Source organism: Myotis brandtii, unplaced genomic scaffold, assembly GCF_000412655.1.
Source record: "Myotis brandtii unplaced genomic scaffold, ASM41265v1 scaffold38, whole genome shotgun sequence".
Lineage (NCBI taxonomy): Eukaryota > Metazoa > Chordata > Mammalia > Chiroptera > Vespertilionidae > Myotis > Myotis brandtii.
Window position 1 is genome coordinate 152696 of NW_005364596.1, and position 6992 is coordinate 159687.

The following is a 6992-nucleotide window of genomic DNA, read 5'->3' on the forward strand; positions in this document are numbered from 1 at the left end:
AGCCCCCCCCCCCCCCCGAGTGCACAAATTTTTGTGCACCGGGCCTCTAGTAATAATAATAATATGCTTTTGAAGTTAAAAAACAATATCCACTTTTTGAAGTAAGATTCTAATTGCTGAAACCACTGGAATAGTATTTGAGAGGAGAGAAAACAGTGTGAGGTGAGTACTGGGAATACCATAGTGCAGTGCTCTGGGTCATCCTCCCGCATGCCTAGTACATGGGGGGATATTGGTGTCAATTAACTGGAAAGTACTAATCATAATTTCTAAAATTCAGTCTTACTATTTATAATATTTTGCAAGATTATCTTACTTCAGATTTACAATAACTGAATAAAGTCAGTTTTAGAGTCTCTGTTCTAGGAATGGAGATACTAAGGTAGCAGTTATGTGATTTAATCAGTGAGAGAACCAAGACTGTACTTTAGGGTCAATACTGTTTTTACCTGTGCAACCTTTATGGGCACAATTTTGTGAGGTACCCATCTTTTAAGAATCTAGAAGCTTTTAGTATCTAGAATTTGCCTAGTAGCAATTCAACAGATCATTTGTATTCAGCAACTTTTTCTCAGGAATCTAAATTCAATAATAAAGCTTTTAAAGACCCTCCACCCAAATATAAAACATTTTTTCCTTAATTGGGGATGCAATTTTTTTAATGTATGCTTAATGCCTTTATAATGTTAACTGTATAAATTAATACAAGTTCTGAATTAATTTAATGAATATTTGTTCTTTATAGTAATGATTCTGTCAGTTTATTATTTATCATAATTGTGAATGTTTGACTCCACAAACACTTGCTATTATGGGTTGAATTGTGTCCTACTAAAAAAGATAGGTCAAGCCTGGCTGGTGTGGCTCAGTGGTTGAGCGTTGACCCATGAATCAGAGGTCACTGTTGGATTCCAGATCAGAGCACGTGCCTGGGTTGCAGGCTCTAACCTCAGGAGAGAGCATGCAGGAGGCAGCCAATCAATGATGATTCTCTCTCATCATTGATGTTTTTCTCTCTCTCTCCATCTCCCTTCCTCTCTCTGAAACAAACAAAAAAATCACTCAAACATATTTTAAAAAATAGGTTAATGTCTGGCATTGAGATCCCACCTACTTTGTTCTTTCTCAGGATCGCTGCAGCTATTCGGGGTCTTTTTTTATTCCAGATGAATTTTTGGAGAGTTCGTTCTAGATCTTTGAAGTAGGCCATTGGTATTTTAATGGGAAGTGCGTTGAATTTATAGATTGCTTTGGGTAGTATGGACATTTTAATGATGTTGATTCTACCAATCCAAGAACATGGTATGTTCTTCCATCTCTTTATGTCTTCCTCTATCTCTTTTTTCAACGTCCTGTAGTTTTCTGAGTAGAGGTCTTTTACCTCTTTAGTTAAGTTTATTCCTAGGTAGCTTAATTTTTTTGGTGAGATGGTAAATGGGATTGCTTTTTTAGTCTCTCTTTCTGCAAGTTCACTATTGGTGTATAGAAATGCCATAGATTTCTTGGCGTTAATTCTGTATCCTGCTACATTGCCGAATTCTTTTATTAAGTCTAATAGTTTTTTGATGGAGTCTTTAGGGTTTTTTAAGTATAATATCATGTCATCTGCAAATAAGGACAGTTTTACTTCCTCTTTTCCAATTTGGATGCCTTTTATTTCTTCTTCTTGTCTAATTGCAATGGCTAATACTTCCAGGACTATGTTAAAGAGGAGTGGCGAGAGTGGGCATCCCTGTCTTGTTCCTGTTCTTAGGGGAAATGGTGTTAGTTTTTGTCCATTGAGTATGATGTTGGCTGTGGGCCTGTCATATATGGCTTTTATTATGTTGAGGTATGATCCTTCTATTCCCACCTTGCTGAGAGTTTTTATCAAAAATGGGTGTTGGATTTTGTCAAATGCTTTTTCTGCATCAATTGATATGACCATGTGGTTTTTTTCTTTCAATTTGTTTATGTGATGTATCACGTTTATTGATTTGCGGATATTGTACCATCCTTGCATCCCTGGGATAAATCCTACTTGGTCATGGTGTATGATCTTTCTGATGTACTGCTGGATCCGATTTGCTAAGATTTTGTTGAGGATTTTGGCATCTATGTTCATGAGGGATATTGGCCTGTAATTCTCTTTCATTGTGTTGTCTTTACCTGGTTTTGGTATTAGGGTGATGCTGGCTTCATAGAATGAGCTTGGAAGTGTTCCTTCCTCTTGGATTTTTTGTAGTAGTCTGAGGAGGATAGGTTTTAGTTCTTCCTTGAATGTTTGGTAAAACTCCCCTGTGAAGCCGTCTGGTCCTGGGCTTTTGTTTGCTGGAAGCTTTCTGATGACTGCTTCAATTTCTTCCATAGTTATTGGCCTATTGAGATTTTTAGATTCTTCCTGATTGAGTGCTGGAATGTTGTATTTTTCTAGGAATTTGTCCATTTCCTCCAGGTTGTCTAGTTTGTTGGAGTAGAGCTGTCCATAGTATTGTTTAACAATCATTTGTATTTCTGTGGGGTCTGTTGTTATTTCGCCTCTATCGTTTCTGATTTGGTTTATTTGGGTCCTCTCTCTTTGCTTCTTGGTGAGCCTGGCTAGAGGTTTGTCAATCTTGTTTATCCTTTCAAAGAACCAGCTCTTGGTTTCATTGATTTTCTGTATTGTTTTTTTGGTCTCTATGTCATTTATTTCTGCTCTAATCTTTATTATCTCCTTCCTTCTGCTCACTCTGGGCTTTTCTTGTTGCTCTCTTTCTAATTCTTTGAGCTGTAGATTTAGATGATTTACTACCATTTTTTCTTGTTTGTTGAGGTAGGCCTGTAGAGCTATAAACTTCCCTCTCAGGACTGCTTTCATTGTGTCCCAAAGGTTTTGGATTGTTGTGTTTTCATTGTCATTAGTTTCCAGGATGTTTTTAATTTCTTCTTTGATCTCATTGGTAACCCAATCAATATTTAATAACATGCTATTCAGCTTCCAAGTGTTTGAGTATTTTGGGTTGTTTTTATTGTAGTTTATTTCTAATATTATGCCATCGTGGTCTGAGAAGATGCTTTTTATGATTTCAATCTTCTTGAATTTGGGGAGACTTTGCTTGTGACCCAATATGTGGTCTATTTTTGAATCTGTCCCATGAGCACTTGAGTAGAATGTATATTCCGCGGCTTTGGGGTGAAGTGTTCTGAAGATGTCAATTAAGTCCATCTGACCAAGTGAGTCATTTAGGGTTGCTGTTTCTTTGCTGATTGTTTGTCTAGCGGGCTTATCCAGTGGTGTCAGTGGTGTATTAAAGTCCCCTACTATGATTGTATTGTTGTCGATCTCTCCTTTGATATCTTCCAGGAGTTTTTTTATGAATTTGGGTGCTCCTGCATTGGGTGCATATATGTTTACCAGGGTTATATCTTCTTGTTGTATTGATCCCTTTAGTATTATGAAGTGGCCTTCCTTATCTCTGGTTATGGCCTTCACTTTGAGATGTATTTTGTCCGATATAAGTATTGCTACCCCAGCTTTCTTTTCCTTTCCATTTGCGTGAAAGATATTTTTCCATCCCTTCCCTTTGTAATACTTATTATAATATTTTTTTTAAAAAGAATAAAGAAAATAATTTCTGCACTATAAAAAAAAATAGGTTAATGTCCTCAATCCAAGTACCTCAGAATTTAACCTTATTTGGAAACTGAATTGTTGTAGATATAATTAAAATGGTAACCGAAAAGGTGGTAAGATTATATCATAATGGATTAGGGTAAATTCCTAATGTATATGCCTAATGCTCCTGTAAGTGACAACCATGGGAAAACAAAACCACACAGGAGAATATCTTGTGATGACAAAGCTGAGAGCCAGGGAGCACCAAAGATGGTGGGATATATTTTCTACTTTTCTGTTTTGTTTTGTTTTTATAGTCATATAACTTCTGATTATATTAAAACTCAAAAACGTTTTTCTGCTTTGTTAGTCCCTTAGCATACTAATTGCTAGATATGATATATTCTTTTTGGAAGGGCCAAAAAAAAATGAAGCCAACCCAAATTCTCTTTCCATAAAACATTTATTTTCAAAATAAGATTTCTAAGGTTAAATAGATTTCTTTAAAAGTTAATTTTAATTATCGATTTTTACATATTTTAATTGCTTAGAAAACTCTTTAGTTAACATTTGCTTAGCTTTGCACAGTCTCGTGATGCTGATGTTATGAACTTCTGACCATTGAATGGAGTCAGCTATTTGGCAAATCCACTTAGGATCTGTTTTCACAACGTGGAACTTATTTCACACCACCTTTCTCATTCAGGTTTGCATTGAAGCTTCCCTCCCATTGGGCATGAGTAACAGTGTTATGACACTGGCTTCAATAAGCAACTTTTTATGGTGTCTAATCATGTGCAAATGTGTTAAAATTGGTAGTTTTTAGCAAACAGTTATGGAACATATTACCATAAGGCATTTGTTCATGGCGTGACAATGATTGGCCCTTGGCCACTTAAATGTTTTATTTAATAATGTGGGAATTTCAGTGTGTTTTCCTTTCATTATTTTAAACTTGAAAACAGAAACAGAAAGCCCTTTCTTTAAAGTTAAAACTTTACCGCCTACAGTCTGTCAAAAGCAATATAATCATCTGGATTTTGCAGAGGGGCTTTTGCAAGATGTTAATTTAATATACTGGAATATTTCATGATGCTTTTTCTATTTTGAATGCTAAAACCTATCTCTACAGTGACCACCCAAGAAAAATAGACTTATTTTTGATATTTCAAACTGAAGAGGGGGAAGAAACCTTGTTAAAATAATATTCCAAGTATTCGATTCAGATTAATATTCTTCCACTGAACACAGTGCTTAAAATGCCAGATAATCATCGATGTGCTCTAAAGAAAAATAAACTATATTTTTTTAAGATTAAACTTTGCTTTTCCACAAACTGCATTAAATTTTACTTTCCTCTCTTTGTACTATCTCACAGAAAGTTTTCAATGAAATATAGGATGATTTGCAAACGCTCTGTAAAGTGAATTTTCAAATAATTGCTGAAAATAATGTTGTTTTAAAAAATAAGAAATTTTAATTAAAGTGGAATAATGTAATATTCTGCTCAATGTCTTTATGGCAGAGCATTATATATTTTAATGTTTACTGAGATTAGAGAATACAGATATTCTTTGTTTTCAACATAGCTTAGTACTTTTATTTAATATCCATAAACACATTTTTCAGCCTTACTTCAGACACCTTTCATGTGACTTAGCTCTTAAGTAAGTTTAGAATTAGCTTCAGCTCTATTAAAAATAATGATTAAATGTAACAAACCAACCTTAAGTTTTAATATTAGACTTGCTTAATTTCAAATTTTGAAAAGTCCATTAAAATATTTTTAACATACAATTTATACATAGCATATCTTTGTTTTGGTAGTCTGCAAATTTCTTTACAGAAGTAAGCTATCAGTCCAAGAGGAAGAAATGGGAAAGGTAACTTTTAGATTGGGGCTATTTGGTTTCAAGACTAGAGTACCTAGAGGTCTTGATCCAATTAAGTGTGTGTGTGTGTGTGTGTGTGTGTGTCCAGGGGAGTAAGATGACAAGCTGTGTTGTAATTTTCAGACTGGAGAAGTTGAACATGCAGTATTCCACATGCATATCAGCTGTTGGTAGCTTTGGTAGACACCACTTAACATTCTTGACAATTGCCCATTAAACCCAAACCCTCATGATTCTAGTAATCCTGAAGGCAGCCACTGCCAGGGGGATTGAGAGAGGAACCTCTTAACATCATCTGTAGGTAACTGCCCCATAGGTTTAGTCTTCAAATGGAGAAAGGGCTGCCTCTGCTAAAACTACAATACAAAATTTAAAATATTATAACCAACTCAGCATATATATTCTGGGGAACTGCTTAAACATGTAAGCACTTGGCAATATTTAAATTAGATTATAAAGTGATTTTTTATTGATGCCTTTACTACAAATATTTTAAGTATTATGGCAAATGCTACTCAAATTAGACCAAACTCTTAAACTTTGGACCAACTTTGAAGGTTGATACTACAGAGCCATCCAGACAGGTATGAGGATGATCATGAACACATTGGAGCTAGTGTCCACTTCCCTATGCAAATAATGGAGAAAGATACAAGCTGCTAGAAGAAGCCCAACTCCAGTTTAGAACCACAACCAGCAAGGTAAGTGACTGGTAGTAGGACATTGACAATAGGTGACTCTGGCACAGGACTTCTGGCCTCCCAGGTCCTTTGGAAGGCTAACGGTCCAGAAACCCCAGTGAGCCTCCTTGAAGGGAAAGTTATAAGGTTGGCTGAAGGACCAGCAGAAGCAAGGTTAGTGAACAAAAAAGCCATTTTGACTGGGGGCTTTGGGTCTAGGGAGTCAAGGCCATAAATATGAATAGTTGGTGCCAGGATGAAAATACAAGAGAGTAGATGAGACTAGAGCGTCTCCTAAATGAAGACCAGAACAAGAAATGAGCTGCAGAAATTAGCACAGATGAAAGGCCATTGTAGGTAAAGGAGGCCTTTACCTCAACAGCCAGAAAGTCATATAAATATTCTATTTACTCGAATGTCATCTAGAGAGAATCAGTGGTCATGGGCATGTGAAGGAGTATAGGGAATGTCCTAAAGCCATTTCCCCAGAAGATACTGAAACTTGAGAATGCATTATTAAACTAGAAAAAAACTGACTTATTAGCAAGTTAATTTATCCCCAATCTATCTATTTTTTCCTGCTGAGCAGCTGGAAAATAGTGAAGAAATACAACCAGTTATAGAAAACAAAGAAACTATACTTATTTTCCACCTGTGAAACAGAGTTTAAATATGCAAACCTGTTCCATGTACCAGGTATGTGAATCTCAATCGTGTGTGAGTGTGTGTGTAAAATAAAACCAATATAACATTATTTAAATTTGTAAAATATCACAGTCTTTTCATGTCTTTTTTTCTTTATTGATTAAGGTATTACATATGTGTCCTTATCCCCCCATTGCC